The sequence below is a fragment of the Lepidochelys kempii genome, chromosome 2, assembly GCF_965140265.1.
Source record: "Lepidochelys kempii isolate rLepKem1 chromosome 2, rLepKem1.hap2, whole genome shotgun sequence".
NCBI classification, from domain to species: Eukaryota; Metazoa; Chordata; order Testudines; family Cheloniidae; genus Lepidochelys; species Lepidochelys kempii.
Genome location: NC_133257.1, coordinates 5,521,337 through 5,538,869, shown reverse-complemented (window position 1 = coordinate 5,538,869; position 17,533 = coordinate 5,521,337).

Genomic DNA, 17,533 nt, shown 5'->3' with positions numbered 1-17,533 from the left:
TTATCAGGGCCTCATTGTGCTAATTGCTACATAAATGTATACAGATGCACTCCCTGATCCAAAGAGCTGAGGATTGTCAGGCAAAAATGGAACGAGCTGGAGTTAAGGTTGTTAATGTACATTGACATCCAGGGTGCAAATACCCTGAAATGCAGTTCTGCTCTAAAAAGTGTCCCTGTAAAAACAGCATCATGGGTTTGTCTCCCAGTGATGCCTAGTCAAACTTAGTATACAAACCAAAAACAGATGCTTATTTCTAATTGCAAACTCGGCCTGAGATCTGAGAGTCAAGCTGGGCTCTTGTCCTTTTTATGCATCATCATCAGTAACAATGGTATCTGGGCCAAATCCTAGCCTCAGTGACACCCGTGCAGCCCCTTCCTCTTCAGATTCTGCTCTGTTACTCCCGTGCCTTAGTAATGTTGTTATAATTATTCTATTATAGTGGCATCCTGAGGCCTCCATTGAGATCAGGGCCCCACTGTGCTTGGCGCTCCACAGGCACTAGGGACAGTGCCTGCCCCAAATAATCTAAGTAGAAAAGGGATAGGAAGGGGACTGGAGGTACAGCAAGGTAAAGCTACTTGCCAAGGCCACGGGCAGAGCCAGGAATAGAACCTACATCTCCTGAGTCCCAGTCTGGTGCTTTATCCACTAAATAACACTGCTTCTCAATAACCTGGCCATCATTGCCTTGAAAGCTTGGCTCCGGCTCATCCTCAGGTTGCCACTTCTGACTTACCAACCTCCCCCGAAAAAACTAACCCAGCCCCGCTTCCAAGCCTTACCACCTTGCTCAAGCCACATGCTTGACTACGGCTGGTGCCCAGAGCTAGGGTCCTCCTGGTTTTGTGGAAGGCAGCAGCACTAGGACAGAAGGAGAGGTGTTCGCGCTCTCTCGTCTGTGATGTGTTCTGCTCCTCCAATCTGCACCTGGCCAGAAAACTCTGTATCATGAAGCCGGTGCAAGCTCATTCGATGCGTAGCACTTTGGAAGTTGAATTTGGAACTTGTCTAACCCTACTAGCTTAGCCAACACTGGAGTCTCAACCTCTACAGATCTCAAATCACGAGCCTCTACCATTTGAACTAACAGAGTAACTCCGCTAGCTGGAAGCAGTAAGAGACTCATAAACCTCTCAAATAGACTAGCTGCTAGCAAGGATCAAAGACCACTCTCCCCTGATGTGTGTGACACTTGCACTGCCATGGCTCATGCTGTCACTGTTCTAAGGACGTGAGGGCCTGATTCTGATCTAACAATGGTGGCATGACTCCACTGGGCTGAAACTGATGTCAGAAAGAACAGAAGCAGGCCCTCGTTCTCCAGCAGCATTAAATGAATTGCTCCTCAAAAACTCATCAAAGACAAGATCGGGGACTTATTCCACATTGCAGATCTGTCCTAGGAGTCTGACACTGGCAATGAAAAGGAGGCTCGAGCATAGAGGTGGCCTATATAGCATGATTATCACCATGTAGTAATGATTCCTGCAGAGACCTGTCTACACTAGGGGCTCTCATTGAAGCAGCTGAATTGCAAGTAGCATCCTGGTGGGAGTTTTTTCCCCCCAATTCCCTAGTGCAGATGCAACCCTGATTTCCTCTCCTATGTTTCAGAATAGCAGCCGTGTTAGTCTGTATTCGCAGAAAGAAAAGGAGGACTTGTGGCACCTTAGAGACTAACCAATTTATTTGCGCATACGCTTTCATGAGCTACAGCTCACTTCATCTGATGCATAAAAGTGGAAAATGCAGTGAGGATGTTTTTATACACACAGACCATGAAAAAATGGGTGTTTATCACTTCAAAAGGTTTTCTCCCCCACCCCACTCTCCTGCTGCTAATAGCTTATCTAAAGTGATCACTCTCCTTACAATGTGTATGATAATCAAGGTGGGCCATTTCTAGCACAAATCCAGGGTTTAACAAGAACATCTGAGGAAGGGGGGGGGGGTGTAAGAAAAAACAAGGGGAAATAGGTTACCTATGTTTCAAGCCTTCCACAGTTTCCTCCTTGCAGACTTGCAGTGATAAGGGAAGAGCTCTGGTGGAAACCTGCCCAGAGTTTAATGTGACTTCATTATTTGCTATGTGAAAAAGCAGGTTAATATTTACATTGGTAGGGATGCTCCCTTTGAGAGGGCACTTATATGAGCTTTTGATTGAGGAAGTGACAGAGGCTCCCTGAGACTTATAAATAGCAACTGGCAAGCATTTTTGCAGATCCAATGTTTTTTTTAGTTGTACCAATGGGAATTAATCTGTTTGTCTCTGGGAACTTTTCGTTAGAGCTCATAAACCCCAGTGATGGGTATAGTAGATGAACTAAGATTGATCGATCTGATAGATGAATGGAGGATAGAAAGACAACACGGGAGAGATACCCATCATTTGTTCCCCATCTTGTCCTCCAAAGCCCTGGTGAGCCGCACCCTTCAGAGACTTTGGAACACAGCTCGATACCAACCTGGGAACGACTGAGCCTTTTCCCAAGGGGTTGACGATGGTGCTGCCCCGTGACGCCAGTCTGGGGGCATCCTACAAATGGCAGTGAGTCACCGTGCCCTGCCAGCCTAGCCCAATACCGTCTATTCTGCACGTAATTAGACAACATCAAATGTGTGTGTATTTGAAAAGAACAGCAAGAAGCCACTTCAAATGTCTTGCATCATCAGCTTAGCTCCCATCCCGGCCCGTCCTCTCCACTCCTGGCATCTAGAGAGTCCCACTCAGGTTTGCTGCAAAGGTAACCACTAAAATCACAGACAAGGTCCTCTGCAGGGAAAAGCGCCTCATGGATGCAGGAGGCTGGGCTTTTTTAGTGCTTCAGACTGAGCTATACACAACGCCAATTCGGCAAGCCCTACAGAGGCTGTCTTCTGGGACTCACTGAGCTGCACTGCTGTGAATGTGCACTTGTGCCTCCCCCCCACACCTTTGGGTACACACATGCCATGGGTGCATACAGTTGCAGCTGCAGGGAGGCAAGCAAGCCTGCTCCCTGAAAATCAGGCTTACAACGTATATGGCAGAGCAGTGGAGTCAAACAACTTCCCTGTACTACCTCTGCTGTAGCCAACCCCTGGTAGCCCTGAAGGACTTCAAGATAGGCGCCATGATGGTTGCAGCAGCCACTCAGAACTTCAGGGCAACAACAGAGAGAGAGTTAGATCGTCTTCCTCCAGAAACTCAGGCTCCTGCCACTTGAGACAAAGGAGAGTTCCCATGAGCAGCATAGGGCCAGTGACACAAAGCTGAGCCATTCTAATTCCAGCCAGTAGAGGACAGTGGTTTTAATACTTTCTAAGGCCAGACGGGACAATTGTGATAATCTAGTCTGACCTCCTTAATAGCACAAGCCATAGAGTTGCCCCCAAAATAATTCCCAGCACAGATCTTTTAGAAAAACATCCAGTCTTGATTTAAAGATTGCCAGCAATGGACAATCCACCACAACCTTTGGTAAATTGGTCCAATGGTTACTTACCCTGATTGTTAAAATGGTACACCTTATTTCCAGTCTGAATTTGTCTTGCTTCAACATCCAGCCATTGGATTGAGTTGTATCTTTTTCTGCTAGATTGAAGAGCCCATTATTAAATATTTGTTCCCCATGTAAGTATGTATGGACTATAATCAAGTCACTCCTTAACCTTGTCTTTGTTAGACTCAAGGAGCTCAATCTATTTAGCTCATTTCTATAAAGCATGTTTTCTAATAATTCCCACGGCTCGTCTCCAATTTATCAACAACCCTCTTGAACTGTGGACACCAGAATTAGGCACAGGATTCCAGCAGCCGTTACACCAGTGCCAAATACAGGGGGTAAAACAACCTCTCTACTCCTACTTGAGATTCCCTTGTTGATGCATCCCAAGATTGCATTAGCTCTTTTGGTCACAGTGGCACCCTGGGAGCTCATGTTCAGCTGATTATCCACTACAACTCCCAAATCTTTTTCAGAGTCCCTGCTTTCCAGGATAGAGTCCCCTATCCAGTAAGTATGGCCGACATTCTTTGTTCTCAGATGTACACCGTTACATTTAGATGTATTAAATCACATATAGTTTGCTTGTGCCCAGTTTAGATTTAGATTGCTCTGAATCAGCGACCTGTCCTCTTCATTATTTACCATTCATCCAATTTTTGTGTCATCTGCAAACTTTATCAGTGATGATTTTATGTTTCCTCCCAGGTCATTGATAAAGATGTTAAATAGCTTAGGGCTAAGCATCAATCCCTGTAGGACCCCACTGGAAACAGACAGACTCAATGAGGATTCCCTGTTTAGAGTTAGTTCATTTTTAGTCCGTTTATTGTGTGCCATGTTAATTTTATATCATTCTATTTTTTTAAATCAAAATGTCAAGCGGTATCAAGTCAAGCACCTCATAGAACTGTGGTTCTCAAACTTTTCTTTTTTTTGTGGACCACTTGAAAAATTGCTGAGGGTCTCGGCAGACCACTTAATGATCTTTCCAAACATTGTTTGTACCGTTAGCTAACTATTATAAAGCACTTTGGATAAAAGTGCTATTATAAAAATAATAATAACAATAATAATAATAATAGCTGGGAGCCGGTATCAAGCGGAGTGCCCCAGGTGTTGGTCCTGGGGCCGGTTTTGTTCAACATCTTCATTAGTGATCAGGATGATGGGATGGATTGCACCCTCAGCAAATTCACAGATGACACTAAGCTGAGGGGAAAGGTAGATAAGCTGGAGAGTAGGGTTAGGGTACAGAGTGACCTAGACAAATTGGAGGACTGGGCCAAAAGAAATCGGATGAGGTTTAACAAGGATAAGTGCAGAGTCCTGCACTTAGGAAGGAAGAATCCCATGCACCGCTACAGGCTGGGCACCCACTGGCTAAGCAGCAGTTCTGCAGAAAAGGACCTGGGGATTACAGTGGACGAGAAGCTGGATATGAGTCAACAGTGTGCCCTTGGTGCCAAGAAGGCTAACAGCATATTGGACTGCATTAATAGGAGCATTGCCAGCTGTCATAAATATAAAGGGAAGGGGAAACCCCTTTAAAATCCCTCCTGACCAGAGGAAAAACCCTTTCACCTGTAAAGGGTTAAGAAGCTAAAGGTAACCTCGCTGGCACCTGACCAAAATAACCAATGAGGAGACAAGATACTTTCAAAGCTGGGGGCGGGGAGGAAACAAAGGTTCTCTCTGTCTGTGTGATGCTTTTGCCGGGAATAGGAAAGGAATGGAGTCTTAGAACTTAGTAAGTAATCTAGCTAGATATGCGTTAGATTCTGTTTTTTTAAATGGCTGATAAAATAAGTTGTGTTGAATGGAATGAATATTCCTGTTTTTGTATCTTTTTGTAACTTAAGGTTTTGCCTAGAGGGATTCTCTCTGTTTTGAATCTAATTACCCTGTAAGGTATTTACCATCCTGATTTTACAGAGGCGATTCTTTTATTTTTTCATAGAATCATAGAATCATAGAATATCAGGGTTGGAAGGGACCCCAGAAGGTCATCTAGTCCAACCCCCTGCTCGAAGCAGGACCAATTCCCAGTTAAATCATCCCAGCCAGGGCTTTGTCAAGCCTGACCTTAAAAACCTCTAAGGAAGGAGATTCTACCACCTCCCTAGGTAACGCATTCCAGTGTTTCACCACCCTCTTAGTGAAAAAGTTTTTCCTAATATCCAATCTAAACCTCCCCCACTGCAACTTGAGACCATTACTCCTCGTTCTGTCATCTGCTACCATTGAGAACAGTCTAGAGCCATCCTCTTTGGAACCCCCTTTCAGGTAGTTGAAAGCAGCTATCAAATCCCCCCTCCTTCTTCTCTTCTGCAGGCTAAACAATCCCAGCTCCCTCAGCCTCTCCTCATAACTCATGTGTTCCAGACCCCTAATCATTTTTGTTGCCCTTCGCTGGACTCTCTCCAATTTATCCACATCCTTCTTGAAGTGTGGGGCCCAAAACTGGACACAGTACTCCAGATGAGGCCTCACCAATGTCGAATAGTGAGGAACGATCACGTCCCTCGATCTGCTCGCTATGCCCCTACTTATACATCCCAAAATGCCATTGGCCTTCTTGGCAACAAGGGCACACTGCTGACTCATATCCAGCTTCTCATCCACTGTCACCCCTAGGTCCTTTTCCGCAGAACTGCTGCCTAGCCATTCAGTCCCTAGTCTGTAGCTGTGCATTGGGTTCTTCCGTCCTAAGTGCAGGACCCTGCACTTATCCTTATTGAACCTCATCAGATTTCTTTTGGCCCAATCCTCCAATTTGTCTAGGTCCTTCTGTATCCTATCCCTCCCCTCCAGCGTATCTACCACTCCTCCCAGTTTAGTATCATCCGCAAATTTGCTGAGAGTGCAATCCACACCATCCTCCAGATCATTTATGAAGATATTGAACAAAACCGGCCCCAGGACCGACCCTTGGGGCACTCCACTTGATACCGGCCATTGATCACTACCCGTTGAGCCCGACAATCTAGCCAGCTTTCTACCCACCTTATAGTGCATTCATCCAGCCCATACTTCCTTAACTTGCTGACAAGAATACTGTGGGAGACCGTGTCAAAAGATTTGCTAAAGTCAAGAAACAATACATCCACTGCTTTCCCTTCATCCACAGAACCAGTAATCTCATCATAAAAGGCGATTAGATTAGTCAGGCATGACCTTCCCTTGGTGAATCCATGCTGGCTGTTCCTGATCACTTTCCTCTCATGCAAGTGCTTCAGGATTGATTCTTTGAGGACCTGCTCCATGATTTTTCCAGGGACTGAGGTGAGGCTGACTGGCCTGTAGTTCCCAGGATTCTCCTTCTTCCCTTTTTTAAAGATTTTCTTCAATTAAAATTCTTCTTTTAAGAACCTGATTGCTTTTTCATTGTTCTCAAGGTCCAAGGGTTTGGGTCTGTGTTCACCTATGCAAATTGGTGAGGATTTTTATCAAGCCTTCCCCAGGAAAGTGGGGTGTAGGGCTTGGGGGGATTTTGGGAGGAAAGACGTTTCCAAGCGGGCTCTTTCCCTGTTATATATTTGTTAGAGATGGTGGCAGCAATAAAGTCCAACGGCAAAAGGTAAAATAGTTTGTACCTTGGGGAAGTTTTAACCTAAGCTGGTAAAAATAAGCTTAGGGGGTTTTCATGCAGGTCCCCACGTCTGTACCCTAGAGTTCAGAGTGGGGAAGGAACCTTGACACCAGCAGATAGAGGGAAGTGATTATTCCCCTCTATTCAGCACTGGTGAGGCCACATCTGGAGTATTACATCCAGTTTTGGGTTCCCCCACTACAGAAGGGATGTGGACAAATTGGAGAGAGTCCAGAGGAGGGCAACGAAAATAATTAGGGGGCTGGGGCACATGACTTATGAGGAGAAGCTGAGGGAACTGGGCTTATTCAGTCTGCAGAAGAGAAGAGTGATGGGGGATTTGACTTCAACTACCTGAAGGCGGGTTCCAAAGAGGATGGAGCTCGGCTGTTCTCAGTGGCGGCAGATGACAGATCAAGGAGCAATGGTCTCAAGTTGCAGTGGGGGAGGTCTAGGTTGGATATTAGGAAACACTATTTCACTAGGAGGGTGGTGAAGCACTGGAATGGGCTCCCTAGGGAGATGGTGGAAGCTCCATCCTTAGAGGTTTGTAAGACCCAGTTGACAAAGCCCTGGCTGGGATGATTTACTTGGTGTTGGTCCTGCTTTGAGCTGCGGGTTATACTAGATGACCTCCTGGAGTCTCTTCCTACCCTAATCTTCTATGATTCTATAATCTGTTCCTCTCTGTTAGCACAAGATAAAATATAGATTTCCCCCATGTTGGCTGCAACACTTTTTGAGTTAGGAAATTGTCATCTATAATATTTAAAAATTACTGGCACCATGAGACCTCCAGCATTTGTCACTCAGATTGAAGTCCCCCATATTCCCACACAGCTTCCCCCCCCCGCATTATAGATAGGCATGTGAAGAGGCAGTCATCCTGCTCCGAAGTGTGATTTGAGGGTCGGTATCAGACACCAACTAATACCCCATCTTGTGATTTATCTGTTAGGACATTGATCCATGGGCATTCCAGATCATTGTCTTCTGAGTTATCAGTGACTTGGAAACAGATAATGCCATTTTTTACAGTGTGTCGCTCCTTATGCCTTGTGCCCACTTGATCTTTCCTAAATAGGTTATAACTATTCACGGTAGCACTCCAGAATCATCCCACCGGGTTTCAGTAATGCCATCTAGATCAAATGTATGCTCATAAATGATCAATTCCAATCCTTCTTGTTTATTACCCAGGCTCTTAGCATTAGTGTATGGGCAATTCAAGACTTTCTTGAGTTCTGAGCTCCACTAATGCCCTATTCATCATGGAACACAATGCAAATTCCTGAATTCAAAGCAGTTAATGGATTGGGATCTAGTTACCACCAAACCTCATCCTTGTTGGCCATCCTAGACTACTACACTCAATAGAGTTAATGACAAGGTCCTGTGCAAGATGATGTGGATCTGGTCCGATTTGGAGGGTGGGGCCGGTCTTTTGGGGGCACAGCTGGTCCTGCTCCTAGTCTCTGCCTCTCTGCCTGCAGGGAAGGCCAAGCAAGACGAGTATGAATAATGATGCAGTAAATAAAATGTAATAATGCTTTTCATATTTTTTTTAATTTTTAAAATGCTTTAAATCCTCCCCAATTTCATACAAAAATGTAATTCAGGCCCTGGTGTCATAAATATAAAGGGAAGGGTAAACCCCTTTGAAATCCCTCCTGGCCAAGGGAAAGCTCCTCTCACCTGTAAAGGGTTAAGAAGCTAAAGGTAACCTCGCTGGCACCTGACCAAAATGACCAATGAGGAGACAAGATACTTTCAAAAGCTGGGAGGAGGGAGAGAAACAAAGGGTCTGTGTGTCTGTCTATATGCTGTCTTTGCCGGGGATAGACCAGGAATGGGGTCTTAGAACTTTTAGTAAGTAATCTAGCTAGGTATGTGTTAGATTATGATTTCTTTAAATGGCTGAGAAAAGAACTGTGCTGAATAGAATAACTATTTCTGTCTGTGTATCTTTTTTGTAACTTAAGGTTTTGCCTAGAAGGGTTCTCTATGTTTTGAATCTAATTACCCTGTAAGGTATCTACCATCCTGATTTTACAGGGGGGATTTCTTTATTTCTATTTACTTCTATTTTTATTAAAAGTCTTCTTGTAAGAAAACTGAATGCTTTTTCATTGTTCTCAGATCCAAGGGTTTGGGTCTGTGGTCACCTATGCAAATTGGTGAGGCTTTTTATCCAACATTTCCCAGGAAAGGGGGGTGCAAGTGTTGGGAGGATTGTTCATTGTTCTTCAGATCCAAGGGTCTGGGTCTGTAGTCACCTAGGCAAATTGGTGAGGCTTTTTACCAAACCTTGTCCAGGAAGTGGGGTGCAAGGTTTTGGGAAGTATTTTGGGGGGAAAGATGCGTCCAAACAGCTCTTCCCCAGTAACCAGTATTAGTTTGGTGGTGGTAGCGGCCAATCCAAGGAGAAAGGGTGGAATATTTTGTACCTTGGGGAAGTTTTGACCTAAGCTGGTCAAGATAAGCTTAGGAGGTTTTTCATGCAGGTCCCCACATCTGTACCCTAGAGTTCAGAGTGGGGGAGGAAACTTGACACCTGGTAGTTCCTATAAGAAATGTGAAGGGTGAGAGAGTGTGATGGCTCCCTTTTGGTGGGAGCAGCACATGTCTGGTGTTTTGGTCAGCGTTGGCTTGTGTGATCTGGTTTTACCCACTGTGTTTTATTTTGTATTTTTCCTTCGTGTATTTGATGTACACGGGCGTGTGTTCTTTTTGCCCTAGAGCTTCCAGTGCAGGTGCTCCAGTCACAGCCGCCTCCCTCTGCAACTTAACCTTGTAAAGTCTGTAAATATAACCTGCGCAGCTGTGTGCTGTGTCAAAGACAACTTCCGTGTCAGTCGCCTGTCTTTCACAATCGTTTCCCATAGAGGCCCACAAATACGTTTGGTGCCAGGCTCACAAAAGGTTAATCCGGCCCTACTATGCAAACGGAGTTATCTTTAAAAAGATACAACAGCTCCCAGAGCCTCACAAATGAGTCACACCCAAGCTGTATTGCTCCTTTGCCATCAGGGCATTTTTTCCATGCCTGACGCCTGCCTCTAGTTTACCCTTAGCAAACCGTCCCATGAGTTTTGTTGCCAACCACATGAAGGATGGATTGTGACACTTCATTATTTTTCTTGCTGTCAGGTGTGAAGCGGGGGACACGGTGCTGTCCTCAGGTTTATTACCAAATCGCTGAAATAGAGGGGTTGTGTTTTTATTATGTCCACAAGTACTAGGCAGCTAATTCAGGAGAGGCTGTCAGGCGTAACTGTTGTGCATTTGTTGATTAAAAACAACGTCGAGGCATGCTGAGATAAAACTTGTACCATAGTGACTTTGCTTCCCTCTCCCCCATCCTGTCTGTTTATTGTTGTCACAGACTCTAGTCCTGCAATGAGCTCAGGGATCTGCCAATATGGGATGTCCTTGCAGGATCAAGGCTCTAGATTGTACAAGAGGCAGGAAGCATGTTTCTACAGCACCCAGCGCAATGAGGCATCAGTCCTGATGGGGACATCTGAGTGTAACCGTCATGCAAATATTATATAATGACCCAGATCACCCCATCCCAAGTGAAACCCATAGGATGGGAGGGGGAGCTATTGCAAAGATTCCCTCATGGAGATCCCTGCAGATTGCCCCATTGAGGAGTGATGTTTACCCGTCCCAGATACACATTCAAAAAGGGATACAGGGCCCAGCTAAACCCCAAAGCTGGTGGATGACCAGGGATCTGTGGAAGGCCAAGGTTATCGATGCTGAAGCTCCATCCTGTGGCACATCTCTGGCCCCCAGCAAGGACCTTTGCTCTCTGGCTGTGGCTGCCCCTGGGGCCCAGGTAGGGAAGAATTTCCAACCCAACTGTGGCCCTTGGGGGTGGCAAAGGATTGAAAACAACCCTTTCCCTGCCCCAGTTTGTGTGAGGGTCACCCCTCTCTGTGGTACAAAAATACCGGATATCTGGGATGATCCTGAGCCTGTACAAAGGTATACTGAGCATCCTGACAGACACCCCAGGGCAGCTACCTCAGAAAATGGATGCTCCTGGGAAAACCTGGACAGATGGCAATCCTAATTCAAGCCCTGCTGACCCCATGTCAATTTGCAGACATGATATAAACCCTCAGGAGCAGCCTACCCAACCTGCTCTATCTGGAGCCTAGGGTTCTAATCGCCGAGTCCTTCCCCAAACTGAACTGACTTTCGCTTCCCTTTCCAGACTCCTCACAGTTATTTACCCATCTCCTGATGTCAAAACACTGTCCAGACACAAACAAACTTGGCCTCAGTCACAGGCTTCCCCATGAAGCAGTTAAGGACCATTATCCTCATTTAACTGAGGAGATTAAATGGCTTTTCCAAGGTTACCTAGGGAATCGGGTGCAGAAAACTGAACGCTGGTCTCTTGAACTTCAGACCTGTGATTTAAATGGCAGACTTCCTGCTGTCCATACAGATAGGCCCCCTTCATAACCGTACCTGGCCCTTACCAGGATTGCACTCTGCCTTTTCCTTTGCAGCTCGGGATAACCTTTGGAAGTCCAATACATATGCCAGGCACAATGTGTAAAATTCTGCACCCAGTGACGTCAAGGTGTGGTTTGCCATTGACTTCAATGAAGTCAGAATTTCACCCAGTGAGTCTTAGAAATCTATACATGGAGGAAGTGGAGAGGCTGGCCAGGTAGGATGCAAAGTCAACTGCTTACAAAAAACCCCAAAACTATATGGGGTTATAAATTCATTTTCCTTTTCAATTACTCCCCTCTCTTCAGTTTCATTTGTGGCCGAAACTTGAAATAATTGCTGTACTGCCCTTGACCGCAAGTACCTGAAGCAATGTTGTTTATGGTTCTCTTCCGGCTACAACTGAGCTTTACTTTGGAGCTGGTTGGGACCTGGAGTTGCTGTTCCACTGGAAATTCCAGCATTTCAGAAAAAAAGATCGCTCTGAAGCAGAACAGAAAGCTGAAATTTAGCAATTTCCTGCATAATGAAAATTCTGGAAAAAAATAATCCAGGGCCATCAAAACATTTCATTTTGACTTAATCATTTTGATTCATTTCATTTAGATGTGTACAGTGAACCAAAACATTAAATACTATATCTATTATAATAAATAAAGTATATAAGTATGACATTAAAAGTAATATAATATTTTACTGTAAGATAAAAGCTGAAATGAAATTAAGCATTTCATAGATTCATAGATATTAAGGTCAGAAGGGACCATTATGATCATCTAGTCTGACCTCCTGTACAACGCAGGCCACAGAATCTCACCCACCGACTCCCGCAATAAACCTCTCACCTATGTCTGAGCTATTGAAGTCCTCGAATCGTGGTTTAAAGAGTTCAAGGAGCAGAGAATCCTCCAGCAAGTGACCCATGCCCCATGCTGCAGAGGAAGGCGAAAAACCTCCAGGGCCTCTTCCAATCTGCCCTGGAGGAAAATTCCTTCCTGACCCCAAATATGGTGATCAGCTGAAACCTGAGCATGTGAGCAAGATTCACCAGTCAGATACTACAGAAAATTCTTTCAATATTGTCTAATGAAACATTTAAACCTTTTCTTTCCTTTCAAAAAGTTCATCAAGGCTGACATATACCTGCAAATCATTTCAATGAAACTGCATCTTTTGATGGAAACTGATCCCTTGAAACATTTGCAATCAAGTGTAGCTATTGTGTGTGCTTGTATTTTATTCCTCTTGTCACCAGCAAAGGGACAAGCTTGGATGAATTAATACATCTTTTCCACCTCTAATTTCTATGATTCTTTAGCCTGCACATAATTATTTGGTTAAAAGTTGTGCTCCTTGGCATGGCTGACACATAGAGGCGTGGAAACCTTGCAATTACAGTCGTTTGACAAATTTCTCATTCTACAATGTTAGAACTTGAAAAAGATCATCCTGTTTCTGCTATAAAGCCATGCTCTGTGTCACTCCAAAGCTTGTCTCGCTCACCACCAGAAGTTGGTTCAATGGAAGATATTACCTCACCCACCTCGTCTCTTTCATGACCACTAGATGGCAGGAAATTCTAGGGCCTGATTCATGGGTTGCCCTTTGCACCTTATGAAGTCATTTGCTAAAGTGCAAAGTGAGTGTAAAATGCCACCACTGTTCTTTGGTACCCTTTGACACCCACTTTGCAATGATTGCACCCTGTGCAGGGCAATGGAGAACAAAGCCTCTTGTAAAAAGAAAAGGCGTACCTGTGGCACCTTAGGCCTTGGCTACACTTACAGATGTACAGCGCTGTGAGTTAAACCCGCCTGCGTCCCGCTGAGTAGGGACAGCGCTGCAGTCTGTCCACACTGCCAGCTGACAGCGCGCTGTCGTGGCCGCATTTGCAGCATTTGCAGCTGCATTGGGAGCGGTGCATTATGGGCAGCTAGCTCAGCATTCAAGGGGCTGCAACCTGCTTTTCAAATGGGGGTGGGGTGGAGTGTGACAGGGGGCGGTGGGGGAGGGGGAGAGAGAGGGTTTTTGGGGGGCTGAGAGTGCATCAGCGTGCTGTCTTGTAAGTACAGACCCCCCCGCCCCCCGCCTCTGTCTCACTCACTGAAAGCAAAGGGCAGCTCTTTCTTTTTTTCTCATAGACGAGATAAGCAGCTGCTCGCCGAAACGGACCCCAACCCTCCCCCCCCCCCACACCCCCTCTCTCTTCCAGCAAACACAAGCTGTCGGCACTCCAAACGGCCGGCCGTCCTCTCACTCATTCCAAGCCAACAGGAGCCGGGGTTGTTTTCTAGATAAGCAGCCCCCGAAACGGAGCTTTGGAACGGCACAGCCAAACGAGAGAGGACGCCTCAGTTAAAAGGCTTATGGGGAGTTTCCGGAGGTCAGTCACCGCGTGATCACAGTACTCCCCGTTTACCCTGGAGCTGCAGCGTCTCAGCCAACGCGCAGCAGCTGTTAATCCTCTCGGGGAGGTGGAGTACCAGCAGCGCTGTAGTCGTGGAGACACAGCGCTGGACGTGCCTTGCCAGTGTGGATGGGGAGTGAGGTGCGGCGCTCTGGGTGGCTTTACTGCGCTGTAACTCGCAAGTGTAGCCAAGGCCTCAGAGACGAACACATTTATTGGAGCAGAAGCTTTCGTGAGCTACAGCTCACTTCAGCGGATACATGCAGTGGAAAATACAGGGGGGAGATTTTATATACACAGAGAACATGAAACAATGGGTGTTACCATCCACACTGTAACCAGAGTGATCAGGTAAGGTGAGCTATTACCAGCAAGAAAGAAAAAAAACTTTTTGTAGTGATAATCAAGGTGGGCCATTTCCAACAGTTGACAAGAAGGTGTGAGGAACAGTGGGGGGAGGGGAGGGGGAAATAAACATGGGGAAATAGTTTTACTTTGTGTAATGACACATCCACTCCCAGTTTCTATTCAATTAGGCTTAATTCAATTAGGTTAATTGTATCCAGTTTTTGCAAATTAATTCCAATTCAGCAGTGTCTCGGTGGAGTCTGTTTCTGAAGTTATTTTGCTGAAGAATTGCCACTTTTAGGTCTGTAATCGAGTGATCAAAGAGATTGAAGTGTTCTCCGACTGGTTTTTGAATGTTATAATTCTTGACACCTGATTTGTGTCCATTTATTCTTTTACGTAGAGACTGTCCGGTTTGGCCAATGTACAAGGCAGAGGGGCATTGCCAGCACATTATGGCATATATCACACTGGGAGATGTGCATGTGAATGAGCCTCTGATAGTGTGGCTGATGTGATTAGGCCCTATGATGGTGTCTCCTGAATAGATATGTGGACACAGTTGCCAACGGGCTTTGTTGCAAGGATAGGTTCCTGGGTTAGTGGTTCTGTTGTGTGGTATGTGGTTGTTGGTGAGTATTTGCTTCAGGTTGGGGGGGCTGTCTGTAAGCAAGGACTGGCCTGTCTCCCAAGATCTGTGAGAGTGATGGGTCGTCCTTCAGGATAAGTTGTAGATCCTTGATGATGCGCTGGAGAGGTTTTAGTTGGGGGCTGAAGGTGACGGCTAGTGGCGTTCTGTTATTTTCTTTGTTGGGTCTGTCCTGTAGTAGGTGACTTCTGGGTACTCTTCTGGCTCTGTCTGGCCTCTCTCAGGGCGGGTATGTCTACACTTGCAGAGTATTTGCCCTGTCAGTTTAATCAGTGATAGGGAACCAGTGAAAGTAAAACGCTGGTTTGGGTACTCACTTCATTCCTCAGGCATCCGAGAATGTTTACATTTGCAGCACTTCCATCACCAATGAGAGCAGCGCTCTTGGGCAGCTATCCCAGAGTGCAGCTCTCTCCAGTTTGACAATTGGTCTTGTGGGAAGGGGGTCCCTGCACAGCCCCCTCTCCCCAAACACTGATCAGCTCCAGTAGCTCACCATTGCTCCAGGCAGGGGATCGTTTGCTCCATGGAGCAGCCATTGTCACTTGCGAGATGATAAATCAGCACTTGCCAAGAAAACAGGAAGGGGAGTTTCAAAGTTACACTTCAGCTAGGCAAATACAGTCTTTGGTGTGAGCTGGTCTGGAACTTGGGAGACCATCGTTTGATATTTCCTGGATGACTCTTGGCAAGTCACTTACAGCCAGTTTTTTAAGATGCTTCCACGAGGCACCATTGGAATGTCCACCTCAAGCAACCACCGCTGACTGCGATTGTAACAACCGTCATTCACATCTATTCAACCTTTCATTAAAGCCAGAAAAGACAGGGAATAAACAGTTAAAGCATTTGAGATATAAAGTGTTACCTGTAAAGGCTTTCACTGTACTAGAGATAAGGTGCAAATATTTAAGAGTGAAGAGAATTAACCACTGGGACAATGTACCAAGGGCCATATTGGATTCTCCATCACTGGCCATTTTTAAATCAAGGTTGGATGTTTTTCTAAAGGATAATCCTTAGGAATTTTTTCAAGGAACTTCTCTGGCCTGTGTTAGATGAGATGACCACAATGGTCCCTTTCCGGACTTGGACTCTATGAAACTCAGCGTTGCCAACTCTCATGAGTCTCATGATGATTATTGTTTTCCTTAAAGTCCCAGCTCCTGGACTCAGGTGGAGATGGGATGATTTACATCCTTAAAGAAAAAGCAAGTTTCTAGCCCTCGTGGCTGTGGAGAAAGTTTCAAAACGTGACCCCAGGGCACCCGAAAGGCTCCAAAGGTGGAAGGCAAACAAAGAGAACTCCAAATCTGGTAGCTTTACATCATGTCATGATTTTAAAGCCAGTCTCATGATTTTTGGTGAGCCTGACTTATGATTTTTGAGCATTTGGGGTTGGGAACACTGGGAACAACCCACACCCCTTATTCCCTTTTCCTTGAGCTGTATGGAGCCTTTTATACAGAGAGAGGCCTCTGCTTCGCTGTCTTTTAGAGGGGGTGGTCGCTGTTCTTCCTGGGGAAAAGAGTGACGGTTAGTGTAGATGGTTTGGAGCTACTGATGCTATCAGAGTCTGATTTAGATTTGGGGGGCGGGGTTGCATTGCTCTCAGCTTGTCTTAATGGTCACAGGCTCGCAGTGGTGTTGCAAAAGGTGGCGTAGATTTGGCCAGCTCAGCCAGCAGGCGAAAAGCACGGAATAAAAAAGAGACGAGAGAAGGAGGGTCCAAACTAACCTTGGAGGGGGAAGGTGACAGCAGGAGCTTGAGTCTCACGTCCCTGGTGTTGTTCAGGAATTAGCTGAAGCTGGTGGAGATGGTGATGGCTCTCTGGCTCAGTCTGATCAGGAGGCCGTTCAGGATCAGGATGACGAAGGTCCAACGGTGTCTTGGTGGGTCCTGGAGCACCACGAGACGGTGGGGGTGGCTGCCTTGCAGGTGACGTTCACTTTTTCCAGTCCACCCCACTCCTCTTATGTAGTGACTCTGCCCCGCAACCTATAACTCAAAACAATCCAATTTGTACCAGTCTTTCCTAAATAATTTTACATAACCGGTTGAGCTGGACTTGTGTTACTTTGAACGACTTAGAGAACAGGCCTCTGCTCAACCAGTATCATCATCTGTATGGGGAAACTGAGGCACAGAGAGGTGAAATGACTTGCCCAAGGTCACACAAGGAGCCTGGGGCAGAGCCAGGAGCTGAACCCAAATCTTCTGAGTCCCATGCCAGTGATTTAACCACAAAATTATCCTTACTCCTCCCATCGGAGCCTCTGCCCTGGAAGACCCTCTGCCTTATACCATTGTTTCTGAGCAGTCAGGAAAGCCAGGGGTGAGTCAGAATTTCAAGGCAACTATCTTCATTAAGCTGGAGTTAAGGTTGAAAGTGCATCTCAGTATCTTAAGGGTTAAAAACTATTGCTACAATTTTGTAGTTATAATAAAACCCCCAAATATTAGAATCTCCGTAAATTCATTTATATTAAATTTAAGAGAAACCTAAGCAAGCCATTCAGCCAGTTTGAAGCTGGGCAGTCTTGTTTCTGTAAGGTTTGTCCCCCTCAAGTAC